Source organism: Pelecanus crispus, chromosome 6 (assembly GCF_030463565.1).
Source record: "Pelecanus crispus isolate bPelCri1 chromosome 6, bPelCri1.pri, whole genome shotgun sequence".
In the NCBI taxonomy this organism is placed as follows: domain Eukaryota; kingdom Metazoa; phylum Chordata; class Aves; order Pelecaniformes; family Pelecanidae; genus Pelecanus; species Pelecanus crispus.
In genome coordinates, this window is record NC_134648.1 from 73,774,179 (window position 1) to 73,797,010 (window position 22,832).

Consider the following 22,832-nt stretch of genomic DNA (forward strand, 5'->3'; position numbering starts at 1 on the left):
GGCTTGGAACAACGTGGTGCCCTCCACGCCGTTTATCTTGCGAACGAGAGCACCTCTGCCACCTGTACATATAGGGCAGGTGCTTCAGCCAACAGGTGAGTGCCAGCATCTGCAGAGCAGGACAGAAACACGCCGCACAGACAGCGAGAACAGCTTCTCTTGCTGAACCTGTAGTGAATTGCTCAATAAAGATGTCTTTCCTTCTACAAACACGCACGTGTTTAACGACAGTCCCGCTGAAATCAGTGGCAGTTCCCGTGGCTTTAAAATGAAATGCTTGTGTTTGTGCCTGTGGACCCTAAGCACACAAACATTTTATGCCATCTGAAAGTTGTATTAATACGGAGATCGTTGTGGAAAGCACTAGGGGATATTATGCTTTTATTATATCTAACATATGGAAAACATTTTATTATATGAGACACAACAATAATCATTATAATTGAATACTATCAAATGAAAAATCCCGTAAGTGTCTGAAAACTGTGCACCACTGTAATTACAAATGGAAGCTAAGAACATTAAAAGGCTGGTAAAAATTATTGTTTTGCTCCATTTTGTTAGCTTTGCAATCCAGGCAACATTTCCACAGCAAGGTAAGTTCTTGCTGAAAAAGCAGTTAGAGTACAGCAGCAAGGGAGCAGAAAATATTTTATATAAGGAAGAATTTTATTTTTTAAAGTCCAGATATGCAAGATAACAAGTGGCACATCAAAACTTTGCTCTTGAAATGAAAATTTACACTGGCAGAGGCCTTGGTTATTGTGTAATGAACTTATGGTCTCTTCTGTCCTTGCTCTATTCGTTCAATGAAAACAATAAAAAAAAAAAAAAAAAGCCGAGACAGGTTTGGCTCAAAGGCCTATTCTATTATTACTTTTGTAAAACATGTACTTATTTCATAAATTTTCAGCCCAGCAGAGTCTCATACCCACACAGCATAGTGGGAACGTGCCCCAGGGTGCTGCAGCCATCAAGTATTCCCATAAAAGAGCGGGAGGTGGGAGGCACAGCTGATACCTGGTCCCTGTCCCTGCCATGCACTCACGGAAATCCGACGGGCAGAGCTTTCTCCCCTTCCCGTGCATGCCAGCGGTACAGCTGTTAAGGCAGGGAGCAAAAGCAGGAGAAGTAAATAATGGGAAATGCAGCTATCGGAGCGCTCGGTAACGGAGCAGGCAGCCTGGCTCAAACAAACAGTGAGCACGAAGGTAGGTGACGCTACGGCAGGCAGCACGTCTTCATCGCTGCATCCCGCAGGAAGACAGGGAACGGCAAAGTCCCCACAGAAAAGGAACGGAGAAAAGGTCCCTGCGGATCCAGGTCAGGCCGACTGCACAACCAGTGGAGACCGTGGATGCGAGAGGAGGAATGGCAGCCCTGCAGCCAGCACTGCCACAGCACGGACGTACAGAAGACCAAGGGGGCATTAAGTGGCATCAGCCCGCTGCTCACAAGGGCCAGGTACTAGAGCTCAGCCTCATGAGATAAACCACTGCCGTTTGCCAACTGGCTTGGAAAGAACTCCTGGGGTCCTGCACCGGGAACCGGGTCTGTCCCAAAAATCACGTCGCTCTGATGGAGGACACAAGCAGGGCAGTGAGAGTCCTGAGAAACTGGGTCCATCTGCGGTGAAGTTAACTGAGAGCAATGAATGGAGGTGGTGAGGATGTTCCTTATCACGATATCCAGCTGGCCTGTTTCAGGTATGGGGGAACCACATCTATACTGGATCTGCAATTAAGATATCACAGCATTTTACCCCTTAAGTTCTTTTAACTGCATTATACTGCTATGAAGTTAAAGGTTACATAGCCACGTAAATACAGTTGGACTCGATGACCTTAAAGGTCTTTTCCAACTTAAATGATTCTATGATTCTGTTCCCCGCACCAGTAGTTGGCCAAATGCTACTAGGAAGCTTGGTCCCATGCAGCTAACAGGTAGGACAACGGGATGATCCAAGGTGAAGTTCAAGACGTTCCATTTGGATATCATTACCCAATCCTCCCCCCATCTGGGCAGATGCTTCTGCACTGCCTGTGCCGAGGTCCCCCTCGCGCCAGGGTAAATACACTCCCTCAGCTGCTGGGTGACTTCCTCTCACCTAATTTTTGCTGTTTGGGCTTTGTCCTGGTTTTGGCTGGGATAGAGTTAATTGTCTTCCCAGCAGCAGGCACAGTGCTGTGCTTTGGATTTAGGATGGGAACAATGCTGATCACACGCTGATGGTTTAGTTGGTGCTGAGCAGTGCTGACACCAGGCAAGGGCTTTTCAGCTTCCCCTGCTCTGCCAGGGGCACAAGGAGCTGGGAGGGGGCACAGCCAGAAGAGTTGATCCCAACTGCCCCAAGGGCCATTCCATACCATACGGCGTCATGGGCAGTATAGAAACTGGGGGGGTTGGCCGGGGAGCAGCGATCGCTGCTGGGAACTGGCTGGGCATCGGTCGGCGGGTGGGGAGCAATTGCATTGGGCAGCACTTGCTTTGGATATTGTTATTATTATATTGTTACTATTGTCATTACTATTTTACTTTATTTCAATTATTAACCTGTTCTTATCTCAGCCCAGGAGTGTTTCTCACTCTCACTCCTCCGATTCTCTCCCCCATCCCACCAGGGCAGGGGCAGTGAGCGATGGCTGCGTGGTGCTGAGCTGCGGCTGGGGCTGAACCACGACAGGCTTCCAGAATCGCAAGAAACCGGCACGTCCCGTGCAGGCTGGTCCCAGCTGGCTTCTCTCTGCGCTGGCAGGAGGGGAAGCGATGGAGCCCGCGCTCCCAGCGAGGCAGCTCCCCGGCTGCTCCCCTGCTCAACGGGTGCTTGACACGCAGGGAGGCACAGCCCACGGCTAGTACAGTCTCTACGCTCACAAGCAGTTGGTTTTTCTTTTTTTTTTCAAAAATCAATCGAGATATAAATTTCATTTTAGTTCTGATACTCTTGATTGCTGCTTGCAGAAAAACATAAATAATTAATCGCATTAGAGAACTGTCACTCAGCCCCAATTTTACTTCACCTGAAGGAAAAAAAGACCACTTTAAAGACAAAAAATTGGCAAGCACTTAATCTTTATTCTGCGCTGCTGTCTTTTCCCCTGCTTTAAAAAAACTTGCTTCTCCATGTAACCAAGTAATTATGTTTGAAGGGTATTAGCCATCCTAATGCATGGTGATTTATCAATGGTGATAGGATGTTATCCCAGTTTGACCCTATAAGAGGAGGAGGATGCCACCGAGTCTCTTACAAGATTAATAGCAGCAATGTCAGATCCTAGAAGGCCCGCAGAACTTTGCCAAGACTGACCCGCTTCCAGAACAACTTCAAGACCATTTTTAAAGGACACATAAAAGCTTTTTGTTTTGTCTTACAGCTGCTGCATCAAGATGTGGAGGGGACAGGGAAGGTTTGTTTGAGTAAAGTAAGATCTCATCCCCATCTCCAATGGCTTTTTAGGAAAATGCACAGAGCAGCATTGACAGGATCAAGCAGAGCTTCTTCCAACCCTTCTCAGCAGTAAAGGTCACTTCATTAACTGATGAGCAAAGAAGAAAGCTCTCCTGCAGCCTGTGAGTGTGTACATCCATATTCACTTCTGCTGTGTGCAACAGCACACTGGCATTAACAAAGTTACACCAGAGAACCTCACTGGGATGACGCTGCTCATTACTGCTTGTGGGGTCTGACAAAGCAGCAATAAATCCCCCTTCAGACTTCTAAAAATCATGCAGTACAGCATTTTCCATGAACGCTGATGGAAAATGAAAAGAGCAATATTGCACCCATATCGCTAGATTCTGCGTTCTGCTGGGCACGTCGTTCCCTGAAGAAGCAGCTGGGGAATGATACAAGAAGAAATGTTTCCCGGACTTGAGAGTTAATTTGCAGCTTCAGATTTGCCGTATCTTCCTTGAGGCCAGACACACGAATAGCCACACTTCACTTTGTTGTGTCTCCCTTGTGGAGGAACACACTGATGTGGTTTCCTACCCAAGCCAAAATAATAGAAAATTGAGTTTTACACACAGAATTTGCAGATTCAAATCTCAAAGATGACCATAGCTAAAATAAAAAGCTGGAGACTCATGCGTTGATTTCAACTCTTGCATCTCTGATGCTCAAATAGCCACTTGTCTTGTTGGAGCAGGTACTGTAGGACATTCCTCAGAGGGAAGCGCTTATTAGTCTAGCTACTCTTTCCCTACATCCGACGCTTCCGAATGAGACAGATCCCATGGTGGACATAAGGGCAATTCAAGTCTGTGGGAAGGTGAAGCTTTGCTCGAATATGCTTAATTTCATCCTTTGTAGGACTGTAACACCGAGATGCTCCATTTAGCATCAGAGCTCTGCAGGCACCCAGTCCAGGCTTGTTGCTCAGAGCAGAGCAGGGTCACAGAGCCAGTCGCTCCGCCTGCGCTGGGCTAACGAGGGCCCTGAAAGCATACGTGGAAGGACAGACACAAGCAAGCCTTCCTCCCATCTCTGCTGGGAGAGGCCATCGCCAAGTGGGTGGCAGGTCTCAACACGAACAATACACGATTCCTGACAGAACTCACCAAGAGAGGCTTCTCTTCTGAAACGTGCTGCAGGTCTGGTGGCAGGGCCAGCGCATCACCCCGGAGAAACACGGCGTGCAGTGATCGTGGGTATGACTGTCCTAGCAGAAAGGAATTGCTCCAGCACTGTACCATCATAGAATCACAGAACCACGGAATGGTTTGGGCTGGAAGGGACCTTCAGAGCCCACCCAGCCCAGCCCCTGCAGTGCCAGGGACAGCTTTAACCAGCCCAGGGTGCTCAGAGCCCCGGCCAACCTGGCCTGGGATGTTCCCAGGGATGGGGCATCGACCACCTCTCTGGGCAACCTGTGCCAGTGCCTCACCACCCTCACTGTAAAACATTTCTTCCTTATATCCAGTCTAAATCCATTCTTTAGTTTAAAACCATTACTCCTTGAAGGGCTGATCACAAAGCAAAGCCGCAGTTCTGCAAAAAGCCCCCCTAAAACTCCAAACCGAGTGGTCAAATAGAAACAAAGCCACTGTTGTGTTTTATTTTTGGGGTGGAGGGAGAGTTGGCTAGCTTAAAAGAAAAGAGAACGATTCTGAATAAAATACCATGGCAAGAGACACCAGAAGTGCTAATGATGTGCCAGGAACTGTAAACATAGGGTGGCTTGAGCAACAGCCTCAGAGTTCATTTACTCCCATCACCTCTCCATATATGTCCCGGGGGGCAATTATTATTGAACAGTAAGAATGCAACCAAGTGTTAAAGTGCCCCCGCAACAGGAACTGTGGCTGCTCCAACCCCGGCGACTGCAGTTAGCTCTGTTAGAGCGCCTGGCTGAGAGCACCACGTGGTCTCCTCCCCTACCAGAAAACCTGATCTACATTGCAATTACTCGCCACTTTATGAAGCGAGGCTGTTGTGAGGATAACATCTACAGACACTGGTTCCTGAAGGACCCTGTGTTCATTCAGACATGAATTTGAGATTACAGCTTAAAAGATAATTAATATATTGTCCGGAAGAAAGTGAAATGGTGCCTCCATCAAGAGAACAAACCACATGCCTTAAAACCGTGTCATCTTAGGATGGTGCACCAAAGTTATTTAAACCAGTATGGCATCACATCTCCCGTCTGACCTGATAAATGGGTCTCCTACTTCTAATCTGCACAGGAATTAAAGTCTTCAGACTATCTGTACTGCCACAAATAAATTACATGTTTCTTTTAATGAATTTGAAATTTCCCTCTGAGAAACTCTAAAGATATAAATAATCTCAGAAGTCTTGCAGGAAGATAAACAGTCATGCTTCAATAATCATAATTCACAAAGCAAACAACGCTTGGGTTTAAATCGCAACACAGCATCATTCTGCCAAAAGAAGGGAAGAAGGAGTATGAGCAGCACTGTGCTGACTGTCTCCGAAGCAAGTCAGGTTCAGATGGGTGCCAGGGTGTGCGGCACGCACCCTGAGATGTCTGGATAGAATTTACAAGTCCCAGAGGAAGATTTCTAGGCAGCTCCCCCCCATGCCAAAGCCTTTGCATTTCAGCTCAAGGGGCAGAGCACTAGGGGATGTATTGCACAACCTTCTATCAGAGCCAGCCTGCCAAAAACTAACATCTCACCAACGTGACGTAAAGGACTGACTCATAAGGCATCTCTCTTGGGAAACGCACAACCCTTCAGAAGCGTCCACTCTGTCTTTATCTCATTGATGGTGCCACGGCCTCTACTATGAGAGAGAAACAGAAAAGCAGAGACAGCAACTCCCTTCTTGGCCTCCAGCCCTCCTTTGTGTGTGGAAAGGGAGTTAAGGACAAGTTGCTCAAAAGAATCGTTATTTTCTTGCATAAGAAGACGCAAAGTAGTGCACCTACTGGAATAATCCTATGTTTTCCCCCTATGCTCGCTGAACCAGGAACAAGGGTCCCAAAACAAGACCATCCTGATGAGCAAGAGACAGAGTCCCTCAAAAACCAAAGACCAATCCTGCAGCAGTGATGGCTCTCCTAGGTGACTGAGCACCATCTGCCAGCTGAAGAGGGGAGCACGCTGCAAAGCAATCTACAAAGTTCTTCCTTCCTTCCCCAGCTCCCTCACAATACCCCTTTCCTAGTTTTACACTTGAAGGTAAGGTCAAAATAGACCTGCCCGTTGCCAATACATGTAATTCATCTTTCAAAGGCCCGAAGGCTGAGGTGTGGGCAGAAGCACAAGGCTTTCAAGAGGTCCTGCTGTGCGGCACAGAGATCAGGGCTGCAGGCTGCTCCTCTTTTCCTTGCACCGACCGCCTCTACTCCCACGGAGCGCAGGGCCGTGCCGCACACCGCAATGGGTTTCTACGGCAGAGGAAGGCTTTATCCTGCTCCCCGCTTGTGGGGTGATCACCCAGCTGCCATGGTGCTCTTCGGGCAGGGTGAGCTCTCCTCGAGCTGCAAACTAGTCGTCAAAATAACTTCCCGAGGTATGGCCCACTACTGTTTTTTCAGGAAGGAGCAGGTCTTTGCAAGCGTGCTGGACATCTCCCAGCTGCCCCGGTAGAAAGTAAAGCTTGGATCTCCAGAGCTGTAAGACGTGAGCTACTGCCTGTGTCTGTAAGAAATCATTGCTTCCCAAGTAAGACCAATAACTGTAGAACTGAAGACACTCAGTAACATGCAAGAGACAGGTTAAAAGGGCTGCGGGGGTCCTAATATTTGTTTCTGGCAGAAACCAGCAATTTTCAGCATCAGTTTTCCCTGTCTTTGGTCTCACATGAGTCCCTTCTCCCTCTTCCATCTCTGAACACCTTCTGAAGAGCTTAAATCAACCTTTAGGTTCAGTGAGGAAGAAGTCTACAGTGTGCTAAAAAATCAAGACTCACCTTCAAGAGTAAATAAAAGCATTCATCTTTCACTGGCAGTGCAGTCAATTTACCTGAAGGACTGATTTTTACCAAGTTATTAAATCTGAGACTCATGGTGTTAGGTAACTCAGTTGCCTTTTATTTCTGGTTTTGAACCATCAAGTGGCAGAAGGGGAAATGAAAATGGCAGAAAAGAAAAACTTGTCTGAGGACATAATGGTCCATTAAGCAAAATTTTAAACCAACTTGTCTTTGGCTCTCTATTGCTTAAATGCAATTCTGTTCCTTCCCTTCAGGCTGTTATTAACACTTTTATAATGAGTAACTAAAATAAAACTCAAGTGAATAAATATGCTCAAGGTATTTTGTTATTTCTGCAATTAGAGACAAACTGCCACAGTAAAGCTAAAAGCATTTGGGAAATTATATTCAAGGAAACACTTAGCATAACTACAGTAATCCTTGGGCTGCTCTTAGCAAGTGCAGCGAACGCTGTGAAGGAGCTGCATCTGTCATTAGCCACTAGTAAAGGACAATTTGTCATCTGCTGTAGCACTGTGTGGCATGGCAAAATCAAATAGCGAAGAGGATCGAAGTTCTGCAAAATCTTGTATTGGCAACCATGTTCACAAATTGCCGTAAAGTTTAAACCGAACCAGTACAAACCCAAACCCATAACTATTTCTTGCTCAGAAGACAGGCGTTTGCTCGGGTGGGAAGTGGTGCTGGAAGGGGAGAGCCCCGTCATCAGGCTACGCGCGCTGCCAGGTGAAATCCCCATCACATAAAATACATACCCTGAGTAAATCCCCATCTGTCAGCTGTTGGTTAAAGTTCTATAAGAGCTTGACTGTTTACACATCTGTGATAACCAGCAAGTGGGAAGAAGACAGCCGACAGGCTTTTTTGACATGATATTGGTCATGAAGACGAGACGCGGCATGCCGAGCGCTCTGACCTCTGGGCTGTGGGGGCTCCGAGGGCGGCCCCTCCGGGACGCAGGCACGGGAGCATGCTGTGAGGCTCCCAGTTCTCACGCCTCTACACGTGGCCTGTCTGTGTCGCTCCTCGGTGACAAGGTTTTATATCAGAAGTCAGAACTTGCTTTTGTGAGTTTAGCACTACATGGCCACAGGGCACCTTGCCCAGCATTGCAGGTAACTATTACATTAACTTAGTAATTATTTATTCCAGCAAAACTCAAAGGGAATTCATTCTTGGAAGAAAGGATGGTAGAAAAAGGGAAAGTAACGGGCAGCCAGGTTTTAAAAAAAACTAATTTTATTCTGTGACTGGCCAACAGGCTTTTGGAAAACAGAAGACAGTAAATGTCATTTATCTTGACTTTAACAATGCTTCTGAGGCTCTTTTGCAGGACATTTCCAAGCAAGCTAGCAAGTCCTGGTTTTGGCTGGGATAGAGTTAATTTTCTTCCCAGTAGCTGGCACAGTGCTGTGGTTTGGATTTAGGATGGGAACAATGCTGATCACACGCTGATGGTTTAGTTGGTGCTGAGCAGTGCTGACACCAGGCAAGGGCTTTTCAGCTTCCCCTGCTCTGCCAGGGGCACAAGGAGCTGGGAGGGGGCACAGCCAGAACAGTTGATCCCAACTGCCCCAAGGGCCATTCCATACCATACGGCGTCATGGGCAGTATAGAAACTGGGGGGGTTGGCCGGGGAGCAGCGATCGCTGCTGGGAACTGGCTGGGCATCGGTCAGCGGGTGGGGAGCAATTGCATTGGGCATCACTGGCCTTGGATATTCTTTTCTCATTATTACTATTACTATTTTCCCTTCCTTTTCTGTCCTATTAAACTGTCTTTATCTCAACTGACAAGTTTTACCTTTCTCCGATCCTCTCCCCATCCCACTGGGAGGGAATGAGCAAACGGCTGCGTGGCGTTCAGCTGCCTGCTGGGTTAAACCACAACAGAAACATGCTCTGGATGAAACAAAGAAGTAGGAAGCCAGAACATCATACTGAGAGCAGTTATCCATGACCCAGGGGGGCACGCTGAGTGTGCTTCTGCATCTCTCTGGGTCTGATACTATTTGGCTTTTCCCTTCATGGCCTGGATGAGGGAAACCAGCACATGTATGATAGGCACAGCTGAGACCGATCTGGGGCAGTCTCTAAGTAGTTTGGGTCAACCAGACTGAAAATTGAAAAGTGTCATGACAACTGGAAAATGGATTTGAAAAACATATTTAAATTGAAGAATGAGAAGTGCCCAGTACTACACGAAGCAGTACAAGCTGCAGTAGTACAGACTGGGGAGAAAACGGGCTAGCCAGAAGCTCCTCCGAAAGGGGCTGGGTTTACAGCGGATTGCAAGTGAACTGCAATACTAGCTAGCAATTCCCAGTCATTAGGGAAAAAGGCGAATGTCCATCTGTGACGCACAACAGCGGTGTGCTCAGAGAGGGCTGTGGAGCGGTCCTGTTCTCTTCAGCATCCTCCCTCTCCACACGGTGTGGCCCCGCAGAGGACCCGCACCCACAGCCAGCCCAAGCCCCGTGGAGGTCGGCAGAGCCACCGGGAAGCAGTTTTGGAGCATGACGTGGCCGGGCTAACCTGGCAGACGGGGCTCGGACAGGTTTAGCCTGATGCCACTCCAGCTGCCTTGCAGTGCTGGCGCAGGCAGCGCCATGCCTTTAGCAGCGCAGACATAGCGGGGTCTGGAGTAATTGCCTCAGGGACCAGACCGCCATCTCCAACGAAGATCCCAAACATATTATTCCCTCTCCCTCATATATCCTGCCTTCAGCCACCCAGTCCTCTCCTTGTTTGGTAGCATAAGAACAGCGGGGTAGTTGTCCTTCCTTTGGCACTGCCTTGCAACCTGTGCCTGCAAACACCTGATTTCCCACCAGGCAGTTTGATCAGCTTGCCCCAAAAGCTTCCATCCAATAGACGTGATCCGGTTATCATAACTACTGCCTGCAGGTGACTTCTGCCCTTGTTTCTGTTTTCAGGAAGACAAGACACTCAGGAGCGCAGCGCAGTTGAGTCTCTACATTTCTAACATATGTTGATGATGGACTCTGATTGCCTCTGTAGTAATTTGGGTTGTTCTTTTGTTTTATGGCCTCTGCATAGATTTCCTCACAGCAAAATGCTGTCTGGAAAATTAAAGGGCTGCTCCTTTTCTCTTTCAGATTCAGATCTTGAGTTCTTAGGTTTCATCTTCTTCTCCCTTTGCCCTTAGCAAATCAAGTGCATTTTCAATTTTGACAGTAATTTCTCTTCAGAGAAGAAAATAATTGATCAGGAAGCCATTTGCAAATGTGTTTCAAAGAGAGTGTAATACAAATGGGAACATCTAACTACATGCAAGTAGAACAGCAAAAGTTTACCGATAATAATTTCTGTTTCCCCAGGGTCAACGAGGATGAAGTTTCTGTGTGAACCAGTCCCCACGCTGGGTGCCCCCACGGGCAGGAACCAGACATCTCAGGGGTGACGCAGATCTAGAAGGGATTTGACCATCGTTCTGCAAGTGCAGGGAACTCAAACTGGTGTGAAGTCACTTGCTAATTCCTTATAGAATCATAGAATCATTTAGGTTGGAAAAGACCTTTAAGATCACCAGGTCCAACCATTAACCTGACACTAAGCAACCTCCTTAGCAACCTCCCTCTCACAGTGAATGCAGTTTACGGCAGGATCCACACAAGAGATGCTTATTTTGCTTTTGCATGATGAAATGCCACCACAGCAGAAGGGGCACGGTGAGAGGCGTGCTCCAGGGTATCTGGAAGGCATCCCAGCACAAACACAGCTCAACCCGCTGGATGCCAACCTGAGCACAAGTAGCGGCTTCTCGCTCTTACAGTGAAAACAGGAGCAGAAAGGGGAACCAAGCTGAACGCAGGTGACATGGCCATGGTCAGGAATGAGTTTCAGAGACTGCAAAAAGCCACAGAAGAAAAATCATGAATTGTTAAGCACAAAGATACCATGGCTGATTCAGAAGGTCCCTAAGCCATGACCTGCTGAAGGCTAAGAGAATATGCTGCAAAATTACCATTATAGACCCACTCCCCGGTATTATACTCTTCCCCAAGCACCCCCTACTATTATCCGCTGCCAGAGGTGGGACGCTGGGCTGCACGGAGCTTTGGCCTGGCGCGGTGCAGCTGCTCCTGCACTCTTGGGAGGTGAAAGCAAGCGCAGTGCTGCTTGCCCTGCGACAGCAGCGCTGACATGCTGGTGGTACGGATCCAGGGAATGGAAATGTCACGCTGCCTCTCCTGCATGTCTGCTCGCTAGGCTACAAAGATAGAGCAGTAATTGGTGTACATTGCTGGAAGATTAATAACCACTTGAAACATCTAATGACATTGCATTTCATGCTATGGTCTGATGGACGTAATCTGCCCGTGATCCACACTAAAGCTGGTTTATAAATCAGTTAACAGTCATCAAAAGCAGCACTGATAATAAATGCGTTATTTTTTAGTATTAATGTATTACAGCACTTTAATCCAAAAGAATTTTGGTTTTGTCACTTACAAATGAAATCCTTATCTCTCCTTGCAGTGGTAAAACATCATTTTAATATGATAGATGTGAAATGCTCTCTGTATTTTTCTACTTACAGTTTTTGTTGCCAGATAGATTACTTATAACATGGTTCCTTCAGATATTACTGAAAAGTATGCAGAAAATACCTGGATTCATATTCAATCACTCAAAATAGTCATTCCATAAAAAAGGCTAGTTTCACTTTAGGCTTTAAACCTACGTATATATTATCAAACCATTTCCATGAATCGTGACTTGATCGGGCTGTAGGTAATATGCACAGAGACCACGTTTGCTGAATGCCAATGGCTAATATAAATTTCCTGAACACTAAACTTCTTTTCCAGCTGCAACTCTGGTAATGACGCCACTGCCTATCACCTCCAGGTTTGAACTTGCAATAGGCTGAGGCAAAACATGATGCAAATAGGTCTAAAAACGTTGCACAAGACCATCAAGAAAAGAAGAACTGAGTCTCTTCTTCCTGTTCAAGACCATTCAATGACCCCCATAAGCAACCGGAGCGATTTACCCACATCTGGCGGCACAATGGCCAGGTCAAAGCAGGTGTCACTGGGTTTAATGATTCCTCTGGAGCATGAGGAGAGTGTAACTTGTCTCTATCCTTCATTGCAACTACCTTTGGTTTGTTGCCTGTTTCAGACCGTCTGCCCCGAACAGTGATGCATGAGGCATGAAAAACCACTCTCACTCGGCGATTGAAACGGCTGCTCTGTTGACCGCAAGGTGTTGGAGGGGAAAGGTCCGGCGGAGGCATGTGGCATCTGCTCCTGTTGCGGCAGGGTGTTGCACACAGAGTCCAAAGGCACAGCTCGGTACAATAGGCAGGATCTGCATTTCCAGGCCTGGGACGAGCTGTGCCTGGCGACATTTGCAGGGGGCTCCAGGCGTTGCCTTACAGTGGCTGGTTTGTGAGGGAGACGGTAAAAGGTGTCCCTGGCTGCAGCAGAGACGCACTACTATGGTCCTATGTGATGTGACATATTAGCTGACACATTTTATTTGGTATGTCACACCCTCACTTGCGGAGGCTAACAAATGAAATCACAGCTGTCAACCATCCAAATTAAAAATAAATCATTCCACTGACCTTTGAACCCCAGCTGACAAGCCATTCCCCTACCCGACGGCATTGTGTCCGCTCTCAGTTTCCAATCCTCTGCTACCATCCGTGCCTTAATTTATTTTCAGTTCTGGCCTGGCAAAGGCAGCTCTGCCCACCGTTACCCACCTGGGTGCAGCCTCCATGTGCTGTGAGGGTGGTGGTGCTCACGAGTGCAGTGACCCACAGCCATGCTGCTGGGCTCAGCGGGAGATGGGATGGATGGGACGGATGGGATGGATGGGATAGATGGGACGGATGGGATGGATGGGATAGATGGGATGGATGGGATGGATGGGATAGATTAGATGGATGGGATGGATGGGACCAGGCTGGGGCAGCCTTGCCCGGAGCTGCTGGGTCCAGACACGGCTCCGGCTTGCTGCAGAGGTGCTGTTCAGGTGGCAGTTTGGGGAGGATGAGCAAGGGGGCTCATCAGAGCCAGCTGAGCCCCAGTCTAGCGCCCATGTACCCAGTGGATCTGTTCTCAGGCCTCCCAGGTCCCTGAGCCTTAGAATCATAGAATCACAGAATGCTTTGGGTTGGAAGGGACCTTCAGAGCCCACCCAGCCCAGCCCCTGCGGTGAGCAGGGACAGCTTTAACCAGAGCAGGGTGCTCAGAGCCCCGTCCAACCTGGCCTGGGATGTTCCCAGGGATGGGGCCTCCACCGCCTCTCTGGGCAACCTGTGCCAGAGCTTCACCACCCTCATTACAAAAAATTTCTTCTAGTAGTCTGTAGTAGAGAAGGAGTACCCAAGGCGAAGGAAGAAAGAGTCACCGACCCTGTAGCCCACTTGGATATACACAAGCCCATGGGACTCTCTTGGGCTGTAGTAGTAAGAGCGTAGCCAGCAGGTCCAGAGAAGTTGATCCTCTTCAGCACTTGGAGCACCACAACTGGAGTGCTGTGCCCAGCTTTGGGCTCCCTTGTATAAAAAGGATATGGATATACCTGCTGCCTGACATGTACACCAAGTTTATTCTTAGTTATCTCACTTTTTTGTTTGCCTTTCTGTTCTGTAGACTGACACTCTGAACCCATAGTCAGATCTCTCCATAAATGAAGGCAACTGAGAAGGACTAATGTTTTTAATAAAACTATTTCAGACTCTATCCACAGAAGACAAAATCATGGTTACAGATGAAAACCCTGAACTGCATTTTCCATTTTGGACACATGTTCTGAGTACGAAAAGAAACTCCTGTATATTTTAATAATGAAACTCATCAAGAACTCATGTTTCCAAGCAAACTGCTGTCAGGATGTTTGGCAGCATCAAAAAGACCTTCAAATAGACTACTTAGCAAATAGCCTTGCCTATGAGAGCTGAAAGATTTGGCAACGTTTAGTAATTTATGTCCTGCTTTTTTTAGGGGTAGGTAATAAATCAAAGAAGGTATTTTACCTGAAGTTACGGAGAGAGAAGGTGCTCTCTGCTGTGCACCTTCATTATTTGTCTTCAGCTTCAAAGCATACAGTCGGTTGAAAGCTCCAAAAGGGACATATAATGATGCCCCGTAATCAGCAGAGTAATCATGAGATGGCTGTGTTAGATTATTCTCTCCAGAATGTTAATGGAGTGAGGACATTGCAGACTGATGTGCAACAAGGGTTTAAAATCCTTCCAAATGGTTTATTAGTCCATTATTTCTGATGCCGTGCCACTCTGTTATCAAGGCTGAGAACAGTAGGAAGAAGGCAGCCACATAATATTCGCAGCCCGCTGAGAAGCAGGGCAGTCGTGTCTCCTCTCTGCTGCATCTCCCTTCTTCAAAGGGCCACACGTACAGAACTAGAATACTGCGTGTTAAAAAGCAACACGGTTTCGACCTCCAGAACCGACCCTGGAGCCACTTAGGCTTTAGGCTGCCCTGAGAGGTGCCAGCTAGCCAGAGGTGTGAACTTCGGCCACAGAGAGTCACGACATACGTGCTCTCACGCGTGCTGCTGGCTGCGAGCCTGCGGTCAGCCCTTGCACAAAGCATCCGCACCACCTTCAGAGCAGAACACCAGAAACCGGTGGTGCCTCGGGCTGTGTTTGGCAGGGTGCGTGCCCAGGGGTAAGCAGTATGGATGACGAACAGCTCTGGATTTGCAGATGGGCTCGGACCACACGTACGGGGCTTAGGGTTGCGGGGTGCTGTCAGGAAGTCGGGGCTCTACAGGGTGCATGAACAGTAAGGAGGGTGATTCTGTGGACAAAACTCAGGTCGCTGCCTTCAGTCAGAAAGCACAAACAGTCTCCCAGAAGACGGCAGGCATTTGATGCATTGAGCAGATATCCACAAACTTCTGCTGGGAGCAGGGGAGCCATTCCCAGTGCTGGGCTGGACTGGTCAGGGATGTAGGAAGGTGACATGAGAGCTGGGAAAGACAACCACTCCTTGGCAAAGTGTCTTCACAGGCCCAGATCCAAACCATGGACCGTTTGCTATTGTTCAGTTGTGCAGCTGGAAATGCAAAGGAAAAACTACTCACTCTGCCTCTGTCCCTGTGTCAGGAGGAAAAGCACTTACTAATGCTAAGAACATCAGCTGGATTATCTGTATTGAAAACTTAACGTTCACTAAAGAAAATACTGATTTCAAGTAACTTTATAGGGGACAATAGCTCTTGTTTAACAACATGTCCTAGTTTCGGCTGGGATAGAGTTAATTTTCTTCCCAGCAGCAGGCACAGTGCTGTGCTTTGGATTTAGGATGGGAACAATGCTGATCACACGCTGATGGTTTAGTTGGTGCTGAGCAGTGCTGACACCAGGCAAGGGCTTTTCAGCTTCCCCTGCTCTGCCAGGGGCACAAGGAGCTGGGAGGGGGCACAGCCAGAACAGTTGATCCCAACTGCCCCAAGGGCCATTCCATACCATACGGCGTCATGGGCAGTATGGAAACTGGGGGGGTTGGCCGGGGAGCAGCGATCGCTGCTGGGAACTGGCTGGGCATCGGTCGGCGGGTGGGGAGCAACTGCATTGGGCAGCACTTGCTTTGGATATTAGTATTACTCTTATTATTATTTTGTTATTATTATTATTTTACTTTATTTTATTTCAATTCTTAACCTGTTCTTATCTCAGCCCAGGAGTGTTTCTCACTCTGACTCCTCCGATTCTCTCCCCATCCCATGGGGGCAGGGGCAGTGAGCGAGCGGCCACGCGGTGCTGAGCTGCTGCCTGGGGCTGAACCGTGACACAACAGCACACAGAAACCCATGGTAGTCAATGCTGAGCGCAGCCGCAGTGCAGGAAGAGCCCGGGACGCGTCTGCAGTCCAGCCAGCTCTGCCCGGGGCTGCTGCTGCCAGGCTGGGTGCAGGGGCCAGCGGGCCCTCAACGAGGGCAAGGTAGTTAGCGATAGGACGAGAGGAAATGGGCTCAAGCTGCACCAGGGGAGCTTTAGGTTGGAAATTAGGAAAAATTTCTTCATGGAAAGGGTGGTCAAGCATTGGAACAGGCTGCCCAGAGAGGTGGGGGAGTCCCCATCCCTGGAAGTGTTCAAAAAACGGGCAGAGGTGGCACTTGGGGACATGGTTCAGTCTGGTCTACCCTTGATTGGTTTAGTGTGGACTTGGTAGTGTAGGTTAATGATTGGACTGGATGATTCTTAAAGGTCTTTTCCAACCTAAATGATTCTAAGGACAGGCTGTGGGATGTGAGCGTGGCCATCAAGACAAACTCAGATCTCTATCCTGACTCCTTTTTTTCAATAAAAGACTATTTCCAAAACAGTATTCAGAAAAATGACTCTTTTATGCAGAAAGTGCTTCTTCAAAAGCCACAGCACTCCAGCTCGGCATGTCAAACAAAATGCTTTCCATCACAAATGTTGCTCTCGTATCTTGGCACAGCCATCCAAATACGCGGTAACGCCACCCCACCTATGCACCGATGCCCAACGCCGTACACTATAATGCCTCACGTAGGAAGGGGTGCCGTGAAATCCTAACGAGGGGGATGCACAAGGCATCACAGGAGATTAATCCAACCCAAAGCCCGCTCTTAAGAGTCAGCATGACACAACGCCCCAGCAGCACTGCTAGCCTTAGCCACGTGTTTCCATTTCTCAGGTTTTGCCAGGAAGTCGAGGTCATACCTGGACACATCTTGCAAGAAATGTTTTCAATTTCCCCTCCTGAAATAATCACAGAAAAATTAATTTTTAGAAAGTTCTTTCTGTAATTTAATTCAACTTAATTTGTCAGGGAATAGAGATTTGTTGCTTCACGGTGTTCTGGTTATTTCATTCAGTGCCATCTCTAGTTAAGCTGCACTAATAACTCTAACTCGTACCAACTTATTTCTTTCCATAAGTGAAAACAGGGCTGGTGAGCAGAGTAACACAGTCTTTGACCTCTTTACCTTCACTCTAGCAACATCTCTGACCCAATCTAATTTATTCTCCACAGAGCGATTAAAAAAAATATGAAAAAGAGCAAGTCAAATTGCGGGAGAGGTTTCATGTAGCTGAAAACTGCTTCACACACTCCCATTAATTGCATTTTTCTGTCCTAGTCTCCTTTGCACGCAATTTTCACTCCCTGACGAGAAGGCATTTGCAGAGGTAACAGTACAAAAGTCAATATTGCAGGCATTCTCCTGAGCAGCCCTGAAAGTTTTCTAAATTGCGTGTGTGTGTCTGTGCCACTGGCGCGGGTACTGCTGAGCTGAGGTGCTGTGCCGAGGCCCCGCAGCCCGGGGTGCCCACCGAATCCCAGATTCCAGAACAGTGGAGGCTGGGAGGCACCTCTGGAGGTCACCTGCTCTAACCCCCCCGCTCCAGCACCGCCCGCTCTCGATGCAGAGGTGGGAGCAGCTGATGCCAAAATAGCTTTCACCAGCTGAGAGCTCACCTCGGAGCCCTCAAGTGCTTCCAGGCAATTTCAAACCCTGCCATGGACTTAAAGTGCATGAGGTGAAACAAGTGGAGCCGGGAATCCATCACGACCTCCCACGCGGCACTTAGGACACCGCAGCTTAGGGGAACGCTTACTGCTTGTGTTGATTTTAAAGCCCAGTCCTTCGCAGGATGAACACTGCCAGGTTTCTTTCCCGGGTGGAAAAGGCTGGGAGGTCCATTCCGTGGGACAACTCCATGGCATCCCCTGCCCGGGGAAAGCATTTGCATCAGGATCCACACGAGGAGCTGGCGCACCTCATCCCGCCTGCCTCGCGATGCTAATGCAAGTGGAAGGAACCACTATTTTCTGTCCTCTCTAAGGCTGCCGTACCGCTGTCATCGGCATTCCTCCTGCCAACTGGTGCTTGGCGCCGAGCGGGACGTGAAGTAAAGACTGTTCTCGCCACCTGGTGCTACCGATGGTAATTACAGGAGAGCAGTTATGGGATGCCCTAGTCTTATGCTTCATCATTTAGACTAGACATAAGGAAGAAATGTTTTACACCGAGGGTGGTGAAGCACTGGCACAGGTTGCCCGGAGAGGCAGTCGAAGCCCCATCCCTGGCAAGACCTGCCTTCTCGGGGAAGTTGCACATGGGGCTGGGCTATTGTAGCTGCCATCAGTACAACTAGATGGAGAAAACGGTCTCGGAGCCCTGTTCAGTGCCACACAGGAGCAATGTCGATAATAACACCGTAATAGCACAGGCTTTCGAGGGGACAGAAAACAGTTGCCGTTTCTTCCATTTGCATCAGCTTTGCAAAGCGGATGGCCCGGGATATGCGGTTCGGCGCAGATGCGTTCCCCAGGCTGGGTATCTGATTTGCTTTCCTAGGCAAATCTGCTCGTGTGATGGGAGCTTTGTGTCTGCAGGAATGGGCCATCTTCTAGATTCAGATACGCTAAATACCTTCCTGCTGTTACAGAGTGCTTTTGCTGGCACTGCGTCTGTGTCTGTGTGCCCACTGCGTGCTACTTCATCCAGCTTCTCAAGAAGAAATAACTTCAAAGCCCCCTGAAGCTAGCAGAAAACCTCTCACTAATATGAACTGGCTCTGCATCAAGGCTCCAGTACTTTGATTCTGAATCGCTCGGGGACCACAGGCCAACCCACATCTAAAACTCCCGTCTCCCTGTGCCACACAAAAACAACGTTCTGGCACTCCCGCGTGACACGGGCTCAGTGCAGGAGCTGGCTATACAGCACTACTGCTAAGCCCTGCAGTGTTTCTCAGTTTACCACTGAAGCGGGAGAAACTCTAGCATGCAGAGACAGAATTATTTCTATTTAAGTAGCCACTCTCCTCCTCCCTGGGTACAGGATAAAGGATCGAAGGGCCGCTGCCTCGTGGCAAGGAACCAGGCTGTTCTAACAGCCCTCCCACCCAGCGTCCCCAGGGCTCCTCTCCACCACGGCGCATTCATGCGCTCGCTGTGCAAATGGTTCCTCCAAACTGCGGAGAACAAATCCCAGAGTGTGCTCTGCATGGGAGGTTTCACATGGGGACCTCTCAGCATCATCCCGGTGTGAATTCGGGGTGACAGTGACATCCCGAGGATTTCGCAGGTTCTCTGACTTTCAGCGTTTTTAATTTCTTCATTCCAGTGACTGCGTGCTCCGCGCCCTGACTACAGAGCTGGGAAATGATCCCAGGGCTACCAGTATGCAGAGTTCGGAGCGCTCGCCGGAGGCCTGGGAGGTGCAAACGCCGCAGACAAGCGTGTTCTGAGGGTTGCACCACACCTACCCACGCCCATCCCCGCTGGGGACTCTGCAGCCAAAGCGTTCACCAGCAGGCAGGCCAGCCCCGAATCAGTGCAGGGAGCAGACCTGAGAGCGGACTTTGCCCCCCTGCTATTAACACTGCTGGACTTGATGGGAAAGCAAGCAGCAGACAACCGAGAGGGCAGAATCAGCGTCTGGAGCAATTCGATTTGAAATCAATTACATAAATTGCGTCATGGGAAAAGATTAGCTAATTTAGTGTTTCTGTGTGAACTCAGAATGCAGCTAGCACGACCATGGCCTGTGCCTTGAGCGCGCTCCTGCTCTGCATTAACTCTCCACTACTGCACACAATATCTCATTTGGCGCATTTGGCGACTGAAATATTTTAAGTTTCAGACAGAGGTAAGTGGAGGTCTGCAGCATTTGCTCTTTCCCCCTAGCTGAGCTCCTGCCGGAGTGCCCGGTGGCACCTCCGTGACACCGAGACCGCCAGTGCCAGCCACAGCGGAGCTCTGGCTCGACGCGAGCGAAGCGTCATCTCGAGCTGACACAGTCGCATAATGGCTGACCTTGGGCTGCTTCTGAAGAAAATGAATTGGCTTACAGAGGCAGTCAACTGGAAAGCTCAAACTATCATTTTCCAAAGATATTTAAGGTAAAAAGCCTCAGGGACAATCTTTTGTCAGTTTCTGAGACTTGATTAACTGCCTTAATTCCACGTGATTAATGGCTTTCAAATCTCAGGAGACCCACGCCTCTGTGCGCATCATACGACTGGAGCGTCTTTAAAAAAGCCGTTCTCTAAAGAGCCCTCCGAGCTGCTCGAGAGCCGCAGCCGCCCTGTCCCCGAAGGACCATGCAACCCGGTGCCCCCCTCGTGCTCTCAGCGGCACGTCGGGAGGAGGACCTTCCTCCTCCTGTCCCACCACCTCACACGCAGAGGGGATGCACAGAGAGATCGCACTGCACGCCAGCCGGGAAAAGCTGTTTGCCTGCAACAGCTGGACAGCGGCTGTCTCACCCACTGAAATCCCAGAGGGAAATACGTCTGCTGGAGAAATGGCTGGTGACAACCCCTCGGTGGGTCCCAGCTTTGAGACACCCAACACTTTCCTCTGAGACCATTTTCGAGCCGGCTCGCTGATCCACGCATCGTGTCAGAGCGGGACGAGCACAGCAGGACCACAGCAAGGAATGGGGAAGGTGGGGTTAGCCCAGAGATCTCCCCTCGTACGAACAGACGGGACTCTCACGAGAGGGCCAGGACTGCTGTAGGCACCCAAGACCTGGCAGGGGTAGGAGCTGACCGGTGAAGCTCCTGGTCTGCAGAAGAATCATAGAATCATAGAATCGTTTAGGTTGGAAAAGACCTTTAAGATCATCCAGTCCAACCATTAACCTACACTACCAAGTCCACACTAAATCAATCAAGGGCAGACCAGACTGAACCATGTCCCCAAGTGCCACCTCTGCCCGTTTTTTGAACACTTCCAGGGATGGGGACTCCACCACCTCTCTGGGCAGCCTGTTCCAATGCTTGACCACCCTTTCTGGAAAGAAATTTGCTTTCTAATTTCCAACCTAAACCTCCCCTGATGCAGCTTGAGCCCATTTCCTCTCATCCTATCGCTAACTCCATGGGAGAAGAGCCCAACACCCCCTCCCTGCCCCCTCCTGCCAGGAGCTGCAGAGAGCGATGAGGTCTCCCCTCAGCCTCCTCTTCTCCAGGCTGAACACCCCCAGCTCCCTCAGCCGCTCCCCACCAGCCCTGTGCTCCAGACCCTGCCCCAGCTCCGCTGCCCTTCTCTGGACACGCTCCAGCACCCCAATGTCCTTCTTGTGCTGAGGGGCCCAAAACTGGACACAGCATTCCAGGGGCGGCCTCACCAGCGCCGAGCACAGGGGCACAATCACCTCCCTGCTCCTGCTGGCCACACTGTTCCTGACACAAGCCAGGATAAAAAACAGAGGGAAAAATGGGCCAGAACCTGCTGGAAAGATTGCTCCTTGGAAAGGACACTCCATTGCCCCAGAGCTGCTGAAGAGCAGCTTTGCATCACAGGCTGAAGATTGCCACCACTGTTCCCTGCAGCACTAGCCAGGAAAGGGACCCCTGTGCGTGTGGCCCCGCGTCTGAGCAGAAGTTGGCTGTCCAGAGGGACGAAGCCAACCGCTTGCCATTTTCATCCTAAAGGACCAGATGTTCGCAGCCACACAGAGAAAAGGACGGACTCAAAAATCAAACCGGCCTCACGTGGGTCGCTGCTTACAGCTGTGCTAAGACTATGTTAAATACCTCTTTGGTGGCCCCTCCTTGCTTGGGTTCTGCCGGGAGACAGAGATGTGGGTTTAGGCACGCAGGGTCACTACAGTAGAAAGGACAGACAGAGTCACACGGGTGGCGGCTGGAAGAGACCTCTGAAGGTCCTACCCCTCACCTGACATGAGACCATCGCCAACACCAGAGCCAGTCAGCTACGCCTTTGTCCACTGAGTCTGGAGGGGAAGGGAAGAATGGGGAGGGGAGGAAGGCACGGCCAGGTGAGCTGAGGAGAAGCTTTTTCCCCAAGTCTCAGTTTTACTAAGACCCGCAGGGTCATGCTGCACAGCAAGTGCTATCACACCTCAAACAGGCTCTGGGCAGGGAGTTCAGCCACTGCCAGCGATCAGAGACGAGACAGCTCTCGTATTCCCCCATTTTGCTGATTTCTCAGTTCCCAATGCCTACATGCTGGATTTGGAATGGGGAGAGAAGGCTTCTGTGCACCTTGGTTCAAGCTCTTCACTGAAGAGCTGCAACGAGGGTGATGCAGGCACCTCGTAGAGTTCTGCTGCACCCAGGGTGGTGGGAAGGGTGGAGGAGCAGTGTTCAGACCATCTGGCTTGGTGCTTAACCAGAGAGACCAGGTTCTGTCAGCGGCAGAAGACTCCTAACCACCATTCACCAGCCACAGAAGCCTAGTCTCTACGGTGGGCACCCTCCAAACCTGGACAACAGGAACACTTCCTTTTGCCAGGATCAAGTCAGCCAGTACAAATGCCTACCTCAGCATCTCTCTCACCGAGAGAGGAGTTTGCTGGACTTTGGTGGATAACCACAAGCCACAGCATCCCTCTGTATCTCAGGGACCAGGTCTCTACTGGTTTAGGGATGCCACCTTCTCTTCTGCTGTCCAACAGAAATGACTCCAGAG